The sequence below is a fragment of the Antechinus flavipes genome, chromosome 3 (assembly GCF_016432865.1).
Source record: "Antechinus flavipes isolate AdamAnt ecotype Samford, QLD, Australia chromosome 3, AdamAnt_v2, whole genome shotgun sequence".
In the NCBI taxonomy this organism is placed as follows: Eukaryota; Metazoa; Chordata; class Mammalia; order Dasyuromorphia; family Dasyuridae; genus Antechinus; species Antechinus flavipes.
In genome coordinates this window covers 294,940,542-294,962,199 of record NC_067400.1, presented here as the reverse complement: position 1 = coordinate 294,962,199, position 21,658 = coordinate 294,940,542, and the positions used below count along the sequence as shown (strand labels likewise).

At 34.6% G+C, this 21,658-nt stretch overlaps 1 pseudogene; it reads left to right on the top strand.

The window, feature by feature from the left end:
* The first annotated feature begins 18,716 nt into the window (after window positions 1–18,716).
* LOC127557183 (actin-like protein 6A) lies at window positions 18,717–20,006 on the top strand (annotated as a pseudogene).
* The last annotated feature ends 1,652 nt before the right edge of the window (window positions 20,007–21,658 follow it).

Sequence of the window (21,658 nt, the reverse complement as noted above, 5' to 3'; positions counted from 1 at the left end):
TATTCTATTGCAGTGATCTTTGAGAATGAAAGGTCATTTTCATTGCATGATTTTAAAAAAATGGACTTTATCTGTCTTTAGTGGAAGAAATTTAAAATATTAAATTAAAAAAATATTAGTTCACTAATTAATTATTTTTAAAATTTTGCAAAAGCATTACTCAGATTGGAGAAGTGTCAAATTATGAAGGTTTGGTATATTTGACTTTTTCCACATGTACATGTTCACAAAGATCATGCTCTGCACTGGAGGTCATGTCATTCTCATTCTTTGGATGTAGTCCATGCCAAATGGACAATTGAACAATGGGATGTTGCTTTATTAAGATAATTGAACCAGACAATAATTATATAGTTTCAGTCAAGTATAAATGATATTGTCCTGTTTTCTATCCACTTCTACTTATGACTTCACCAGTAGAAACAAGCCATTAATGACAAAAATGTTTCCTTAGTATTGCCAACATAGAAAAAGAACTCTAAGATAGTGAATCTCCAAAGAAAACTCCATCTCTATCTATTAATATTTTAGCCAGGAAATAGAATATTAAAAAAAAAATCAGAGAGGACAAAACAAAGATTTTTCAAAGCCAGAGTTTAGTGCCTTATGATAAGTAGCCCAAGGTTGGGGATCAGAAATTCAGGGGCATGGGAAATAGATTTATAAGAAAACTGAGGGTTCCAAGAAAAGAACAAGGCACTAGTTTGAGGACCAGCCTAGAGTAATGTCTCTGGTGATTGAGTGTTCCCTTTTACAGTGACTTCTTTTGTGTCCATTTGTTATAAACATGCTGCATGCTGTGCCAGTACATCTCTCTCTTCCCTTCCTTTCCCTTTGCCTTATTCTTTAATAGCCTCTAATATGAGTTATTTCTGTCTGTGAATGCCAACGTGCTGATTCCTCTCTGTCCCACATATTTGAAAGAGAAACTGGTCTTTACTTATCCATTTCTATCAATAATTAATTTCTGAAGATACTTGCATTTGCTTAATCTCCATGTAAATGTAAATGTGTGTGTGTGTGTGCGTGTGCGTGTGTGTGTGTGTGTATGTGTGTGTGTATATATATATATATATATATATATATATATATATATATGTTTCCCATTGATGTTCTATTTCAATACCTAAATATGTTAAGGAAGAGACACTGAGATATCTCTTGAATCTTGATATTAAAAGATATGCTGAAAGGTCCCAGCAAGCTAGAAAGTCATTGAATATGACACTGGTAATGGGCTATATTGCTTTCATTCTAGTATCTACCTAGTGAATTTTTAAAAATCTTAATGTCAAGTTGGCTATAATACAATGATTTGTTTAACCACAGAAACTCTGTGAAACTATCACCTAAACTGTAGAATAATTATAAACTGTACTGATAGAGGAATAACCACACCAAAGTAATCTTAGATCCTTAAAATTTGAAGAATTTGTTGTTGTCATTTTTTAATTTTACATAACACATTGTGTTACAATAAACATACCTAATTATTAAGGACAGAATGAGGGGGGAAAAAGAAAATGTATAACACTTTTGGTTCATTCTGTACTTATTACTGTAATTAACAGATACATCAAAATTTTGTGATCTTAGAGACTCATTATTCAGAGATGGGAAATTGATTAGATTCCTCTATGATGATTCTAAACAATACAACTAGCTTAATTTTTTTCTCTGATATTTCTGCCTACTTATCTGAACCAATTTTGTGAAAATAGGACATCCAAGACTGGATTAAAGGGAAAAAAGCTTGAGGAAATTATAAAAAAAATCTAGAAAAGAGTGTGAGCTGTATCAAGTTCTAACTCATAGTAAGAGATAACTCTAGGCCCCATGTAAAGAAGGATTATTTCTTGCTCTCAGTTAATAACTTTTACTAAGGACCTATTATATGTTGGAATGGTAATACCCATTACATGTTGGAGTACAAGGAAAGATAAAAGACAGACCCTAAGCTCAAAAATCTCACAGTCTAATGGTGATGATAGTGAGGGAGACAATATGCAAACAATCATTGGAAAATAAGCTAACTGCAGAATTAATGGAAAACAATCAAAAGAGAAAATGAACTAGAATTAAGGGAGATCAGAAAAACTTCTAGTTGAAGATTGGATGTTAGCTGGGATATGAAGAAATCAGGAAGTAGAGATAAGTAAGAACATTTCACGAGTGATGGATAGTCAGTAAAAATGGCTGGAATTGGGCAGTTGAGCTTCTTGTCCAAATAACAATAAGGAAATCACTTTTAACTGGATTATAGAATAAGATATAAGGGTAGAAGGAAGTTTCCCCTTAAACAAGGGTCAGTGTTGTAATATTTCAGAAATGACTGAACTGAATCTATAAAATGGGAACACTTAAGTTCAAGGATTCCTTTTGACATATAAAGTCTGTGTGCTCCTAGAAAATCACTTATCCCATGAATACCCTAGGCAAAACATTAAGAGTATAGGGTATAGAAAAAGTACACACATGCACTTGTAGAGCAAGTTTTCTCACTTGGTATATCTGTTTGTACATGTGTGATGTGTATATAAATATGTAACATACATATCAAATGTATACACATAACATATATAAACCACATAAAAATCTCTATACACATAGATATAGATGTACACATAGAAATGTTTTACTTTTACATTTTAATTATATTAACATTTCCTCCAATATGTACAAAAATATAGATTGGCCAAGTTGACAGAAGAAGACATAAATTATTTAAATAGTACCATTTTACAAAAATAAATAGAACAAGCTATTAATCAGCTCCCCAAGAAAAAATATCCAGGGCTAGATGGATTTACATTTGAATTCTATCAAACATTTAAAGAACAATTAATTCTAATACTGTATAAACTATTTGAAAAATAGGGAAAGAAGGACTCCTAACAAATTTCTTTTATGACACAGATATGGTACTAATACCTAAAAAAGGTAGGGTGAAAACAGAGAAGAAAATTATAGACCAATTTCTCTAATGAATATTGCTGCAAAAATCTTAAATAAAATATTATCAAAAAGATTACAAAAAGTCATTTCCAGAATAATACACTATGACTAAGAAGGATTTATACTAGGAATGCAGGAATGGTTCAATATTAGGAAAATTATTAGCATAATTGACAATATCTATAATCAAACTAAGAAAAATCCTATGATTATCTCAATAGATACAGAAAAAGCATTGGATAAAATCCAATATCCACTTCTCTGATTACCGCGTATTTAAAATCAGCCAGAGTCAGAAATTCAGGTTAAAGGAAAATCTTCAATCTTTATTCTTTGTGGAGATGAAGGGGGATCGTGATAGCAATATGGGCAGCTGCGACAGGACTCAGCCAGCAGTCTCTTTCCCCTCTCTTTCTGCCCCTCTGCCTTCACTCACCAAAATTGTCATTTCCTATACAACACATCATGACTTGCACAAAGAGTGGGTGGGGGCCATTCTTTCTCCAAGCATATATATTAATAGAGTATGGTCCAATTACTATTTAGCCTCATGTGCTTGGGATCTCAGTGCATCAACTTGAGCTTTAGCCCATTACACACTTCTACTAAAAACACTAGAGAATATAGAAATAAATGGACTTTTCCTTAAAATTATCAGTAACATCTATTTAAAACCATCATATGTAATGCAGATATACTAGAATCATTCCCAGTAAGATGAGGGGTGAAACAAGGTTGCCCAATATCACCATTACTATTCAATATTGTATTAGAAATGTTAGTTTTGGCAATAAGAGAAGAAAAAGAGATTAATTGAATTAGATCAGGTAATGAGGGAACCAAATTATCACTCTTTACAGATGATATGATGGTATACTTTGAGAACCCCGAGAATCAACTAAAAACTACTAGAAATAATCCACAACTTTAGTAAAGTTGCAGGATACAAAATAAATCCATAGAAATCATCAGCATTTTTATATATTATCAACAAAATCTAGCAGCAGGAGATACAAAGAGAAATTCCATTTAAAATAACTGTTGATAATATAAAATATTGACTTGGGAGTCTACCTGCCAAGGGAAAGTAAGGAACTATAAGAACACAACTACAAAACACTTTCTACACAAATATAGTCAGATCAAAACAATTGGAACAATATCGAGTGCTCATGGGCAGGCAAAGCAAATATAATAATAATGATAATATTCCCTAAATTAATCTACTTATTTAGTACCATACTAATCATTCCACAGATCTAGAAAAAAAAATAACAGCAAAGTTCATCTGGAAGAACAAAAGGTTAAGAATGTTAAGGGAATTAATGAAAAAAAAAATGACAATGAAGGTGGCCTAGCTGTACCAGACATAAAACAGTATTATAAAGCACAAATCATCAAAACCATTTGGTACTGGCTAAGAAATATAATCAATCAGTAGAACAGGTTAGGTTCGTAGGACAAAATAGTCAATACCTATAGTAATCTAGCATTTGAGAAACCCAAAGTCTCCAACTTTTGCAATAAAAACTCAGTATTTGACAAAAATTGCTGGGAAAATTGGAAATTTATATGGCAGAAACTAGGCACTGACTCACACCTCACATCAAATAGTAGGAGAATGTTGAAATGGATCCATGATTTAGACATAAAGAGTGATATTATAAGCAAGTAGGACCATTTATCTCTCGGATCTGTGAAGGAGGAAGGAATTTGTAACCCAAAAAGAACTGAAACTCAATTTTGAACACAAAATAGATAATTTTGATTATATTAAGTTAAAAAGTTTTTTTGTACAAACAGAAATAATACAGGCAAAATTAGAAGAGAAGAAATATATTGGAAAAACATTTTAACATATAAGGATTCTGATGAAGACCTCCTTCCTAAAATGTAAAGAGAATTGACTCAGATTTATAAAAATTCAAGCCATTCTCCAAATGATAAATGGTCAAAGGATACTAACAGACAATTTTCAAAGGAAGAAGTTAAAACCAATTCTAGTCATATGAAAAGGTACTCTACATCACTATTGAGCAGAGAAAAGCAAATTAAAAAAAAAAAAAAACAAAACTCTGAGATACCACTACACACCTGTCAGATTTGCTAAGATGACAGGAAAAGATAATGATGAAAGTTGGAAGGGATGTGGGAAAACTGGGACACTAATACATTGTTGGTGGAATTGTGAATGGATCTAGCCATTCTGGAGAGTAATTTGGAGCTATGCTCAAAAAGTTATCAAACTATTCATATACTCTGATCCAGCAGCATTTCTATTGGGCTTATATCCCTCAAAAAATACTAAAAGAAGGAAAGGGACCCACATGTGTGAAAATGTTTGTGACAATCCTTTTTATAGTGGCAAGAAACTAGAAACTGAATAGATGCCCATTACTTGGGGAATGGGTGAATAAGTTTTGGTATGTGAATGTTATGGAATATTATCATTCTATAAGAAATGAGCAGCAGGATGATTTTTTCTGGAGAGACTTATATGAACTGATGCTACGTGAGAAGAGCACAATCAGGAGAATCTTTGTAAAGGGCTGAAACTCTTAAAAGGTATGCTTGAATCAGACAAGCAAGCACTTAAGGCTAATTACCTATTTACCTAATTACCTAATACAATAAATGTATTACCATATGTTTGGAAAAATGGCCCTTTTTACTATTCCGTGCTGGGTTGATCTTTTGGTGTATACAGATAATTGTAGGAAGGATTAGAGGGTGGAGAGAGTGGGGAGGAACCCAGAGTTCACTTGGCTGCAGGACCAACAGGAAAAAAGTGTGGAGATTCTGAACTCTAGATCATTGGCAAAACTCCTGGCAGTTTTGTCCTTCTCCTTCACTTCTCCCCTTGAAGACTAAGGACTTTTGCTTATCCTGACTCCGGCTATTCTTGAGGCTTCCAGGGAGCTGGCCTGGACTTTACAAACCTTGTACCTCTTTTTACAACAAGAAGATTATGTAAAGATCAATTCTGATGGGTGTGGCTCTCTTCAACAATAAGATGATTCAGACTAGTTACAATAATTTTGTGATGAAAAGAGTCATGTACCCAGAGAAAGGAATGTGGGAACTGGGTATGGACCACAATATAGCATTTTCACTTTTTCTGTTATTGTTTGCTTGAATTTTGTTTTCATTCTCAGTTTTTCTTTCCTTCTTGATCTGATTTTTCTTGTGTAGCAAGATAACTGCATAAGTATGCATATTATATTGGATTTAACATATATTTAAACATATTTAACATGTATTGGATTACCTATCATCCCGGGGAGGGTGTGGGAGAAAAGAGAGGAAAATTTGAAACACAAGGTTTTTCAAGTGTCAATGTGTGTGTTTTGTAAATAAAAACTTTAATTTAAAAAAAGAAGAAAAAAGATTCCTTATTTTTTTTTAAAGTTCAGGCAAAACAATAAATTCAGCTTTGATTTATAATTTTACCTATTTTCAAAATAAAAATACACTGAAAGTTTTCTTTTTAACCTTTTCCTTTCTATCTTTTGGTGAATATAGTATGTGAGAATGGAAGTGGGAATTTCTCTTTCTTCCTCTGCTTCATATGCAGTGATGTTATAGAAAAAGCAAATGATAGAATTAAGTGAAGAAGAGTCTAGTGGTAGAATTGAGTTTAGTTATAAGTGAGAAGAGAGACCTGCATCTGGGAGGTGGCAAGTGACAGAAGAAGGGATCTGAGGCTAGTTTCTGCCCTTTTTAATGTAAGGACTCTGGCTTTTACTGAAGCTTGTGATTTCTGTAGCAACAGAAGCTGGCGAGTCAGAGAGACTATAGTCAAGCAGGGAAACAAAGTCTGTGGAAATTATAACACTAAGTTTAACAGGAGGATTGAGGGGACAGCAAAAGTTTAGAATCTAGATTTGCCCTTCCTCATGTGCATTGACCCTATGAGTTCCTTATGTGCATACTTCCATAAATAAGAGTTTAATGTATAATCATTTTTTTCTCAGTGACACTCATAATGAAAGCTTGAGATCAGCTTAATGGGAAAAAAACATTTCCCACCATTCTTACACCGCAATTTTTTGTGGTTATTGTTCAGTTGTTTTAGTCATGTCCAACTTTGTGAGGTTACTCTTGGGATTTCCTTGGCAAAAATATTAGAGTGGTTTGCCATTCCCTTCTCCAGATTTTTGCAGATAATGAACTGAGGCAAACCCAAATTAAATGACTTGCCCAGAGTCACACAGCTAGTAAATATTTGTAGTAAATGTTTATCCTGACACCAAGTCAATTCTTTATCTATGATGCAATTTTATTAAATGCTCTTAACTTGAGCAAAGTTTATCTTATATATCACAAAATTGTTAAAATACTTGTGGATACTTGTAAATTGAACTACAGTTTTAGGATGTTACTCCTATAGAATTTTTGGAATCCTCAGTAGTGCCTCCCCTCCCCAAGTAGAGATGTGCTATTATTTTACAACTGGATTTCTGACATGATCTTAAATTTAATCTGCATCATTAATACTTTCTCCAACAAAACACCAACAAAACTATAAGTCAAGCTCTGACTTATACTATTTTCTCACTTAAGAGATGAAAATGCTCATACTGAATATTTAACAATTGTATCTTTAGCCCATTCAAGACGTTTCCAGTCCAGTCCTCTACCAGAGGGCAACTAAATTGCAGGTGTAGGTTTAGAGTTGAGTTGTAAAGATAAGTAATGCAATTTTAAAAATAACCCTATCAACATTCAAAATTAATGGCAAGTCCAATTAACATAAATCTTTTATCAATAAAGCAAATACTTAAGAGTCCTTTAAATAAGTAGTCTAGAGAAAGAAAAGGCAGAAGAAAGCCCCTAAGATATTTATCCCTTTAGTGGGATAAATTAGTTATAATTCTAAATTGAGACACTAAAGGCCTAATAGGACTGGTAAGAGGCAGTAAATTGTTCATTTTTGGAAACAGGTCACACGATCTAAGACTTCAAAGTACAAAATTAGGCCCCAGAGACCTGCGAGAATTAATGCAGCCCTGATAAATTACCAGCCTATGTTATTTTTAGTTGTAGGAGCTGGCCCAAATATATTTACTTTTAGCAAAAAAGGACAGTAGATCATAAATAAATAGTAATTATTTCAAAAAGGCTTGGTAATGGAAAACATAATTAATTGAAATTCACATAAATATCTCTCACAAGAGAAAGATCACTCAACTTACCTGCTGAATTATATACATGTCCTTAAAAAAAAAGAAAAAAAAAGAAAAATTCAGCTTTCAAAAGATAAGAGGAATTGTAAGGGCACACATTTTTCAGGTAGTATTCACTCATGATTTCAATGTACTTCTTTGTTTGGCAGAAAAGTGAATGTTGCTTCTAATTTGTCACTACAATTTTGCAAAGACAAACAAATTTTTACCTTCAGGCAAATAGGATTTAAAAAGATTCATAAAGATCTGCTATCCTTATTTCTGTTCATCCTCATAGCAATAGTGTATAAACCATTTTAAAAATTATTAAAAAAAAAAAAAAAAAGAGAGAGAGAGAGAATCTATTTCATCAGGCTAAAAAGGAAAGGGAGGAAAGTACAAGGGAAGGAAAACTTTAGAGGCCAGACAATGGAAGCCTCCAGGGAAGGATGAGCTTTTAACAGAGAGGTCTGAAATTTCATATATTGCCAATGTGAAAACAAAGACTGCGAGTAATAAAATGCCTTATAGTGTAGCATTTTATTTTTTGTTATTCTTAAAATTTATTGTTATCTTTTGTTTTCACATCACCTAAGTATTTGAATTATCAATCATATTCCCCTCCTAGGAAGCTATTCTATATAACAAAAAAGAAAAACAAACAAAAAACAAATAGCATTTAACATAACTAAGCAGCACATAATAAGATTGGGGTAAATTTTCATAGCTCTTCTTTGTGGCCAAGTTTGGTCCCTATAATTTCTAAGTATAAAGAGCAATTGATTTTTGGTATTTCCATTTAAAAGATTGTAGTGAGTCTACATGATTATATATAATTTTGAAGCTCAGGTAATGTTTCTTTTATAAACTTTATGAAAAAATACCTTAGCATTTGGAGTATAAAATTGATTACATTTGTTTGTTGTCTATGGTACCTTTTAGAATAAGTATAATATAGTATAGTATACTATAACATGGAATATAGTAAAATATAGAATAACAGTATAGTATAGCATATAGTATAGTATAGTATAGCACAGTATAGTATATCTGCATTTTTTTGAATGATTTAGCTTTGTCTGATAGTATAATGACAACTCCCATTTTTAAAAAGTTCACTTGATGTGAGATAATTTCTTCTCCATTCTTTCAGCAATACTGTTTTGTTTTTGAAGGCTGTGCACAAGGTAATTGTAGCAGTCCAGTCAAACTTCCACAGCATCGACTTGGGTTCTTCCTAGTACTGGAAAGTAAGAGAATAGATTGAGTAGAGAATAGGATTTTTATAAACCTGTATCATATTATTAGATCTATTAGTGTAGCCTCTCTGCCAATAGCATGGGAAGTAGGAGAGGTGTGCCAAATATGTTCATTGTCAAGTGTTAGTTTATATTTTGTTTTGTTTTTTTATTTTCTTCTAGATTCTGTGTTTATAAGGCACCAGATAGAACTAAAGTTCTTTTACCTTTGATATAAAATTTCTTTTTTTGGAGAGATTTGAGAAATTGCAGGTATCAGAGAAAATGTCTAGTCTTCCTTTTTTTTTTAACTCATGTGAGATAGAATTATCTTTATTGTTTCATATAACACAATAGTATTCTATTGTGTTCGTGTGCCACCATTAGATTGATCCATCCTGAATCAGTGGGCATCTTCTTAACTTCCAGCTATTTGATAGTCCAAAAAAAGGTTGCAATAAATACTTTAGTATATATGAGACCTTATTTTTTAGTTATGGATGTCCTTGAGATATTTGTTGAGCAGTGAAATTTATGGGTCAGAGGGCAGAGATACTTTACTTTTTTTGAGCAGATTGTCCTCCAAGATAATTGGACAAATTCAGTCTAACTAAGTATATTTTTCATAGTTTAAGTTTCAAATAATTTCTTCTAATTTTATATTTATTGCTAATTCTAAGTCACATGTTCTCCATCTCAACCAAAATGTTCATGCCTTGGCTTCCTAGATAAAAATAGATTTGCAAGACAAGAACTAGAATTAAAAAAACAAACAAACAAACAAACAAAAAAACTTTGTGAAGTATTGAGACCTCTCTAATCTTCATTAGAACTAGAAGTAAGGAATGGAATAATTAATAGTAGATATTTCATATATAACTGTAAAAAATAAATAGTATTGGAACAAGATTACTGTTTAGGGTGTTTGGAGAGTAAGTCCTTGAAAATTGGGAACTGTTTATAGAATAAGTTATATTTTGATGGAAATAATATATGTGTGTGGGTAGAGACAAGATATCAGAACAAATCTATCATTCCACTCGCCTTAGAAATACATTCTTTTACAAAGTCTTTATAACAACTGAAAAAATGCACCAAACAAAATTCTGAGGAGGAAAATCAAGAAAATTCCTAGTGAGTCGTTTTTTTCAGTACAGGAAAACTTAAGAAGGCTTAAGGAGAAGTGTGAATACACTAGTTTGAGGACTGGCTGGGATGTTGTTTTGGCAGAAGTGACAACTGATGTGGGATATAGTCAGCATTCAAAGAGGGTATGGAGAAAATCACCTGGTCAAAAAGAGATTCAAGAGGACTTCTGTTACTAGAATTGATCAGCAGTTCAGTTGCTTCTTACTCAGTTTTTGGTAAAAGTACCTGGGTGGAGAGGAGTAGCCATAATTGGAAAGGAGCAGGGTACCTATGGAAGAACCAGAGCACAGCCTAAAAGAGCAGTGAACAAATCTTTTTGGAAGCACTAAAAACTAATCCATTGAGCTGTAAATCCGATGCTATCCAATCTAATAAACAGTTAAGAAGTGCTTACAACTTACCAAGCAGTTATATAAGTGCTAGAAATACAATTACTACTATGAAAGACAGTATATCCCTTCAATATGCTTATATACTAAAGGAGCAAAGAACACAAAAAAGTCTGCACAAAACAGATGTGGGGAATATCACACTAAAAGAGCATATTATTCTGTGGAGCTGAACTCAAGTCAGGGCAGTGGATTCAAGCCAGAAACAGTTTAGTTTCTTCAGAAGATATTGGGAGGAGTTTGGTATTCCACCTTCTATTCCTCCAGACAAAAAGAGAGACAGAGAGAGACACACACAGAGAGAGACAGAGAAACACAAAGAGAGAGAGAGAGAGAAAAGAAAGAAAAAGAGAGAGAGAGAGAGAGAGAGAGAGAGAGAGAGAGAGAGAGAGAGAGAGAGAGAGAGAGAGAGAGAGAGAGAGAGAGAGAGAGAGAGAGAGAGAGAGAGAGAGAGAGAGAGAGAGAGAGAGAGAGAGAGAGAAAAGAAAGAAAAAGAGAGAGAGAGAGAGAGAGAGAGAGAGAGAGAGAGAAAAGAAAGAAAAAGAGAGAGAGACAGAGAGAGACACTAGAGAGATGGAGTCACTCAAGGCTTGTGCTAGCAGCATGGTGGTAAGTTTAGAAGAGGTGACCTTATCTTGGAAGGGGCATCTTATTCCAAATGACACACAATACCATCCACAAAAAATGAAGTGTGGAGAGAACAGTGTGAAAGTAGCAAAACATAAAAATAGAAATAAAACCCAGGCTAGATACTCCTACCCCTACCTCCAACTCTGACATAAAGTCAAAAATCAAGAAATAGGCTAGAAAAAAAAGCAAATATCTTCCGGTTAAGATGGCGGAGAGGAGGCTCACAGTTGCATAAGCTCCGCGCTTTCTCTCACTATCCACTTCATTACAAGCCTCTGAATCAATGCTTGACTGAAAAAAACCCACATATAGTTACCAAGAGAAGCCATCCTTGAGATCCGCCAAGAAAGGTCTGTCTTTACTGGAGGGCTGGGGCGGTTTTAGATCGGGCGCAGGCGGCGGGCAGCGGCAGTGAGAGCACGGGAGCAGAGCTGAGAGGGGGTGGGAGTGATCGTAGCCGTCTCTGCGGGGAGAGCTTCGCTACAGGTTTGGAACCTGCAGCAAGTCAACAGCCCAGCAGAGAAGCTAAAAACACCGGGGCTGAAGAATACAACCGCAAACAGCTGGAGTCTCTCAGGACCTGGCCGCCCCCCCCTTTCCCCCCCCTCAGTGACTCAGCACGCTCTGGGATCTCAGAGCACAGGCGCAGCACAGTCCTGCTAGTGCCTCACTGCTGCCCCCTGCAGTCTGTAGAGGAAGCTCGATAACACACCCAGCCCCCCCCCCCAAAGAAAGACTCCAGTTTTTTCTGTTTTTCTTTGGTAGTTTGTCTCTGATTAATAGACAGAATGAGCAAGAAGCTGAAGAGGACTTTAACCCTTGACAGCTTCTATACAGATAGAGAGCAGACTCTAAATCCTGAGGAGACTAAAAACAGGCAGTCCCCAGGTGATTCCCCAAAGGAGGAGATCGTCTGTTCCTCAGCACAGATGAACCTCATAGAAGTGATTAAAAAGGCTCTCACAAGGGAGCTAGAAGAAAAATGGGAAAAGAGTCTGGAGAAAGTTAAAGAGAGAGTGGATAAAGAAGTAAAATCCTTGAAAAATAGGATTAGTGAACTGGAAACAGAAAACAGCTCTCTAAAAAACAAAATTGGCGAAATGGAAAAAAATTCCACAGAACAAAAGAACTCAATTGGACAATTAGAAAAAGATTTTAAAAAAGTGAGTGAAGAGAATACTTCACTGAAAATCAGAATTGAACAAGTGGAATTGAATGACTCGAGGAGACAAGAAGAATCAGTCAAGCAAATCCAAAAAAATCAAACAATGGAGAAAAATGTGAAATACCTTCTGGGGAAGACAACAGACCTGGAAAACAGATCCAGGAGAGACAATCTGAGAATCATTGGACTCCCAGAAAAACATGATGAAAAAAAGAGCCTGGACACTGTCTTCCAGGAAATTATCAAAGAGAACTGCCCAGAAGTCATAGGAACAGAGGAAAAAATAAACATTGAAAGGATTCATCGATCACCCACTGAAAGGGATCCTAAAATCAAAACACCAAGGAATATAGTGGCCAAATGCCAGAACCCTCAGATGAAAGAAAAAATATTGCAAGCGGCTAGAAAAACCCAATTCAAGTATCAAGGAGCCACAATAAGGATCACCCAGGATCTGGCAGCATCCACATTAAAAGATCGAAGGGCCTGGAATATGATATTCCGAAAGGCTAAGGAACTTGGTATGCAACCAAAAATAACTTACCCAGCGAGAATGAGCATCTTTTTCCAGGGAAGAAGATGGACATTCAACGAAGTAAGCGAATTTCATCTATTTCTGATGAAAAAACCAGAACTTAACAAAAAGTTTGATCTACAAATATAGAACTCAAGAGAAATCTAAAAAGGTAAAGATTAATCTTGGGAACTATATTTTGACTATATAGATGTATAAAGAATACATGTATACCTTGTTCTAGAAATTGATGTGGAAAGGACATTGTACCAGAAAAAGGGTAAAGTGGGGGTAGTACATCTCATGAAGAGGCATAGGAAACCTATTATATCTGAGAGAAAGAATGGAGGGGGATGAATATAGTTGGTATCTTACTGCCTTCAGAATTGGCTTTAAGTGAAAAATCTTAAGACATATTCAATCTAAGGTGAAACTTCTCCCATCTCATTGAAAAGTGAGAAGGGAAAAGTGGAAAGGGAAGGAATAAGCTAAGCGGAAGGGAATACGGGAACTGGGAGGGAAAGGGGTAAGATAGGGGGAGGAACTCTAAGGGGGGGGAGGGACACTAAAAAGGGAGGGCTGTGAGAAGCAAGGGGTGCTCACAAGCTTAATACTTGGAAGGGGGGAAAGGGGAAAGAAGGGAGGAAAGCATAAACCGGGGTTAACAAGATGGCAAGTAATACAGAATTGGTCATTCTAACCATAAACGTGAACGGGGTAAACTCCCCCATAAAGAGGAAGCGGTTAGCAGAATGGATTAAAAGCCAGAATCCTACAATATGTTGTTTACAGGAAACACACCTGAAGCGGGGAGATACATGCAGGTTAAAGGTAAAAGGTTGGAGCAAAATCTACTATGCTTCAGGTGAAGTCAAAAAAGCAGGGGTAGCCATCCTGATCTCAGATCAAGCTAAAGCAAAAATTGACCTAATTAAAAGAGATAAGGAAGGACACTATATCTTGCTAAAGGGTAGCATGGATAATGAAGCACTATCTATATTAAACATATATGCACCAAGTGGGGTAGCATCTAAATTCTTAAAAGAGAAACTAAGAGAGCTGCAAGAAGAAATAGACAGTAAAACTATAATAGTGGGAGATCTTAACCTTGCACTCTCAGAATTAGATAAATCAAACCAGAAAATAAATAAGAAAGAAGTCAAAGAGGTAAACAGAATACTAGAAAAGCTAGATATGATAGATCTCTGGAGAAAATGTAATGGAGACAGAAAGGAATACACTTTCTTTTCAGCAGTTCATGGAACCTATACAAAAATTGACCATATATTAGGACATAAAAACCTCAAACTCAAATGTAGTAAGGCAGAAATAGTAAATGCATCCTTTTCAGACCACGATGCAATGAAAATTACATTCAACAAAAAAGCAGGGGGAAGTAGACCAAAAAATAATTGGAAACTAAATAATCTCATACTAAAGAATGATTGGGTAAAACAGCAAATCATAGACATAATTAATAACTTCACCCAAGAAAACGATAATAATGAGACATCATACCAAAATGTATGGGATGCAGCCAAAGCTGTAATAAGGGGAAATTTCATATCTCTAGAGGCCTATTTGTATAAAATAGAGAAAGAGAAGGTCAATGAATTGGGTTTGCAATTAAAAATGCTAGAAAAGGAACAAATTAAAAACCCCCAGTCAAACACTAAACTTGAAATTCTAAAAGTAAAAGGTGAGATCAATAAAATTGAAAGTAAAAAAACTATTGAATTGATTAATAAAACTAAGAGTTGGTTCTATGAAAAAACCAACAAAATAGACAAACCCTTAGTAAATCTGATTAAAAAAAGGAAAGAGGAAAATCAAATTGTTAGTCTTAAAAATGAAAAGGGAGAACTCACCACTAACGAAGAGGAAATTAGAGCAATAATTAGGAGTTACTTTGCCCAACTTTATGCCAATAAATTCGACAACTTAAATGAAATAGAAAAATACCTCCAAAAATACAGCTTGCCCAAACTAACAGAGGAAGAAGTAAATATCCTAAACAGTCCCATCTCAGAAAAAGAAATAGAACAAACTATCAATCAACTCCCTAAGAAAAAATCCCCAGGACCAGATGGATTTACATGTGAATTCTACCAAACATTTAAAGAACAATTAACTCCAATGTTATATAAACTATTTGAAAAAATAGGGATTGAAGGAGTCCTACCAAACTCCTTTTATGACACAGATATGGTACTGATACCTAAACCAGGTAGGCTGAAAACAGAGAAAGAAAATTATAGACCAATCTCCCTAATGAATATTGATGCTAAAATCTTAAATAAAATATTAGCAAAAAGATTACAGAAAATTGTCACCAGGATAATACACTATGACCAAGTAGGATTTATACCAGGAATGCAGGGCTGGTTCAATATTAGGAAAACTATTAGCATAATTGACTATATCAATAACCAAACAAACAAAAACCACATGATCATCTCAATAGATGCAGAAAAAGCATTTGATAAAATCCAACATCCATTCCTAATAAAAACACTTGAGAGCATAGGAATAAATGGACTTTTCCTTAAAATAATCAGGAGCATATATTTAAAACCATCAGTAAGCATCATATGCAATGGGGAAAAACTGGAACCTTTCCCAGTAAGATCTGGAGTGAAGCAAGGTTGCCCACTATCACCATTATTATTTAATATCGTATTAGAAACACTAGCCTCGGCAATAAGAGTCGAGAAAGACATAAAGGAATTAGAGTAGGCAATGAGGAAACCAAACTATCACTCTTTGCAGATGATATGATGGTATACCTAGAGAACCCCAGAGATTCTACCAAAAAGCTATTGGAAATAATTCATAATTTTAGCAAAGTAGCTGGCTACAAAATAAATCCCCATAAATCCTCAGCATTTTTATACATCACCAACAAAACCCAACAGCAAGAGATACAAAGAGAAATTCCATTCAGAATAACTGTTGATACCATAAAATATTTGGGAATCTATCTACCAAAGGAAAGTCAGGAATTATATGAGCAAAATTATAAAAAAGTCTCCACACAAATAAAGTCAGACTTAAATAATTGGAAAAATATTAAGTGCTCTTGGATCGGCCGAGCGAACATAATAAAGATGACAATACTCCCTAAACTAATCTATTTATTTAGTGCTATACCAATCAGACTTCCAAGAAAATATTTTATTGATCTAGAAAAAATAACAACAAAATTCATATGGAACAATAAAAAGTCGAGAATCTCAAGGGAATTAATGAAAAAAAAATCAAATGAAGGTGGCCTAGCTGTACCTGATCTAAAATTATATTATAAAGCAGCAGTCACCAAAACCATTTGGTATTGGCTAAGAAATAGATTAGTGGATCAGTGGAAAAGGCTAGGCTCACAAGACAGAAAAGTCAATTATAGCAATCTAGTGTTTGACAAACCCAAAGCCCCTAACTTCTGGGAAAAGAATTTATTATTTGATAAAAACTGCTGGGATAATTGGAAATTAGTATGGCAGAAATTAGGCATGGACCCACACTTAACACCATATACCAAGATAAGATCAAAATGGGTCTATGACCTAGGCATAAAGAACGAGATTATAAATAAATTAGAGGAACATAGAATAGTTTATCTCTCAGACTTGTGGAGGAGAAAGAAATTTGTGACCAAAGATGAACTAGAGACCATTACTGATCACAGAATAGAAAATTTCGATTACATCAAATTAAAAAGCCTTTGTACAAATAAAACTAATGCAAACAAGATTAGAAGGGAAGCAACAAACTGGGAAAACATTTTCACAGTTAAAGGTTCTGATAAAGGCCTCATTTCCAAAATATATAGAGAACTGACTCAAATTTATAAGAAATCAAGCCATTCTCCAATTGATAAATGGTCAAAGGATATGAACAGACAATTTTCAGAGGATGAGATTGAAACTATTACCACTCATATGAAAGAGTGTTCCAAATCATTATTGATCAGAGAAATGCAAATTAAGACAACTCTGAGATACCACTACACACCTGTCAGATTGGCTAAGATGACAGGAAAAAATAATGATGAATGTTGGAGGGGATGCGGGAAAACTGGGACACTAATGCATTGTTGGTGGAGTTGTGAACGAATCCAACCATTCTGGAGAGCAATCTGGAATTATGCCCAAAAAATTATCAAAATGTGCATATCCTTTGATCCAGCAGTGTTTCTATTGGGCTTATATCCCAAAGAAATACTAAAGAAGGGAAAGGGACCTGTATGTGCCAAAATGTTTGTAGCAGCTCTGTTTGTAGTGGCTAGAAACTGGAAAATGAATGGATGCCCATCAATTGGAGAATGGCTGGGTAAATTGTGGTATATGAATGTTATGGAATATTATTGTTCTGTAAGAAATGACCAGCAGGATGAATACAGAGAGGCTTGGAGAGACCTACATGAACTGATGCTAAGTGAAATGAGCAGAACCAGGAGATCATTATACACTTCGACAACAATATTGTATGAGGACATATTCTGATGGAAGTGGATTTCTTTGACAAAGAGACCTGAGTTTCAATTGATAAATGACGGACAAAAGCAGCTACACCCAGAGAAAGAACACTGGGAAACGAATGTGAACTATCTGCATTTTTGTTTTTCTTCCCGGATTATTTATACCTTCTGAATCCAATTCTCCCTACGCAACAAGAGAACTGTTCGGTTCTGCAAACATATATTGTATCTAGGATATACTGCAACATATCCAACATATAAAGGACTGCTTGCCATCTAGGGGAGGGGTGGAGGGAGGGAGGGGAAAAAAAAATCGGAACAGAAATGAGTGTCAATATAATGTAATTATTAAATAAAAAATTTAAAAAAAAAAAAAAGAAAAAAAAGCAAATAAATTGTCCAGATTAACAAAAGAGGCAATAAAATATTAAATAATCCTATCTTAGAAAAAAGAAATGGAACAAGCCAGAATGAAACTCCCCAATTGAGAAGGGTGGAAACCTTACAATAAGATGCATTTATAAGTAAATTCTATCAAGTTTATAAAGAACAATTAATTCCAATTTAATATAAACTGTTTGAAGAAATACATAAATAATTATTCCTGCCAAGTTTCTTCTATGAAAGAAATTTTTGATAACTAAACCATGGAGAGCAAAAACAGAGAAAGAAAATTCTACGCCAATTTTCTTAATGAAACTTGATGGAAAAAATTAAATAAAATACTAGCATGGAGATTATAACAGTATATCACAAATATCATACACGATAAAAAAGCTGGATTTTTACCAAGAACTCATAGATAGTTAATATATAAATTATAAGCAAAATTAACCATGTCAACAAAAAAAAGACAAATAATTATTTAAAACATATATTACAAGCTTTTAAAAATAATGCTACAGGTTGCTTTAGGGGGTAGAGTGAGAGGTGGTTGTTAGAGTTCAAGAGTCTCAGAGGCTGGGCAGGCCCCTGTGAGGAGCTACTTAAATGTAGCATCTGAGGTGTACATGGCTGCAGTAGCAGCAGCAGCAGCCATGAGCAGCGGCGTCTATGGAGGAATTAAAGTTGGGCTCTTGTGTTGGACACTGGCTCTTATAGACAGAGAGCTGATTATGCTGGTGAGGACTGCCCAAAGGTTGATTTTCCCCTTTGCTATTGGTGTGGTACTTGAAAGGGATGATGGAAGCACATTGATAGAAGTAGATGGAGATAAAGGCAAACAAGAAGGTCCCACATGCTACATAGATATCAATGCATTGCATGTTCCAAGAGAAAATATGGAGGCAATATCACCTTTTAAAAATGGAATGGTTGAAGACTAGGACAGCTTCCAAACTATTTTGTATCACATTTACAAGATGCATATCAAGTCAGAAGCTGGCTTATATCCTGTTCTAATGTCAGAAGCACTGTGGAATACCAGCACAAAGAGAGAAACTGACAGAGTTGATGTTTGAATACTACAACATCCCTGCATTCTTCTTTTGTAAAACTGCAGTTCTTATAGCATTTGCCAATGGTGATACCATAGGGTTATTTTGGATTGTGGAGCCACTCATACCACTGCCATTCCAGCCCATGATAGATACCTTCTTCAACAAGGCATTGTGAAGTCACCTCTTGCTGTAGACTTCATTACCATGCATTGTAGAAACCTATTCCAAAAAATGAATGTACAATTGATCCCTCCATACATGATCACATCAAAGGAGGCTGTTCAGGAAGGATCCCCAGCAAATTGGAAAAGAAAAGAAAAGTTGCCACAAGTTACAAGGTCTTGACACAATTATATGTGTAATTGTGCGATCCAAGATTTTCAAGCTTCAGTGCTCCAAGTATTAGATTCAATTTATGATGAATAAGTGGCTGCACAGATGCTAACAGTTCATTATGAATTTCCAAATGGCTACAACTGTGACTTTGGTGGTGAGTTACTCAAGATTCCTGAAGAATTCTTTGATCCTTCTAATGTAAAGGGTCTTTCGGGCAACACCATGTTGGGAGTCAGTCATGTTACCACAAGTATTGGGATGTGTGATATTGACATCAGACCAGATCTTTATGGCAATGTTATAGTGGCAGAAGGAAACATTCTGCTACAGAGTTTCACTGATAGACTGAATAAGGAACTATCCCAGAAGATGCCCCCAAGAACAAGATTATAGCTGATTGCAAATAATACAATGGTGGAACAACAATTTAATTCATGGATTAGTGGTCCAATTTTAGCTTCTCTGGGTGCCTTTTAACAGATGTGGATTTCCAAACAAGAACACAAAGAAGGAGAAAAACAATGTATAGAAAGAAAATGCCCTCAAAGTTAGTTCTGGAAAAAACATGGCCTTCCCTATGTTCCCTTATGTTTTATAGCTTTAGTATACTCAGGAACAAAAATGAATGTCTTTTGTAGAATGTTTATACATTTTTGCATACTTCAATTTCCATTTAACAAATTTCAAAGCCTTCAAACTGGCCATGTTATTTAAAATACATTTTTGTTTTCCTTGTAAAGCAATGAATCTTACAATAAGTATTTTATAATTTTTGTATAAATATCTATTTTGCTCTAAATACTTTTGTTTAACACACTGTTTTCATCCCTCTGATAAGTAAACTGATTAATATCTATTTTCTCTGCTTTTCATTTACTAAATTGTTTTCAGCCTTTTGAGATAAGCATACTTGTTGAAGTCTAGATTTGGGGTACCTAAATGAAATTAGGGTTTAGATGAAGTCTAGTGGCAGGTTTGGGGTACAGGGAGTCAAACAGAGATCCCCTGCAAGTCCCTTGGATTTGGCGCAAGGATATGACAGTAAATGAGGTCTAATAGCACCCCAATAAAAGCATTTATTGGCCAAGAGCTAGATTGATAAAAGAGGTTTATTATTGGGTTTGGAAGTAAGGAGATAGGTGAAGGTAGAGGTAAAGAGGGCACCGGACAGAGGGTCCAGTGAACAGAGGGTCCTCACATGGCTAGCATGTTTGGAATCTCACAAAGAGGGGATCCCAGCATCTCCCTTTTATAATGGGAGATTTAGCTTGAGGGGCTTTTGGGTGTAGCCCCAAAGTTGGCTCAGATCCAGTGGGGCTGGGACAGGTCCGGATCTTCTATTGGAATTCAAAGGGACCAGGATTTGTGAGTTAAAGGATAATTTACATTATTGACTAGGAGGAGGTGGGAATCTATAAAGGAATCTTTCCCACATTACACTGATTTCCAAATGACTGGTAGAGTTGATTTTTATTTACTAGTAAAACTTACTGCCTATACCTTTACCTCATACTTGCTAAATAAAATAATAAAGATTTCTATCCACTCTAAGAAAAGGGAAAAAAAAAAAGAAACAATGCTATATTCACATTGATTAAAACACTAGAAGCATAAGAATAAATGGAGCTTTTTAAAAATAATACATTTTATAAAACTAAAAGGAAAAACAAGTCCAATAAGACCATGGGAGAAGTGATACCAATTATTCAATGTTGTAATAGAAATGCTAGTTATAGTAATGAGAAAGGAAATAATTTTAAAAGCTGGTGAAAATGACAAAAAAAATTGCAAATTTTCAGGTTATAAATTAACTCCACACAAATAATAACCCAGCAGGAAGTGATGGAAAGAGAAATTCCATTCAAAATAAATGCATACAGAATACAATACTCCGGAGTCTATTTACCAAGATAAACCTAAGCAATATATGAACACAATATTACAAAACACTTTTAATAGAAATAAATACAGATTAAAATAATCAGAAAAATATTGTTTTCTTATGGCTATACCAAGTTGACATGAAAAAGAGCAATAACACCTAAATTAATTGGTTATTAGTATCACATCAATTAATGCTTCCATTGAATTATTTTAAAGAGCTGGAAAAATCAACTTAATTCATCTCAAGGAAAAATAGTCAGACTATCAAGGAATAAATGAAAAAAGGGAACTAAACTAGTCCAGAGTTCTAGATTTCAAAT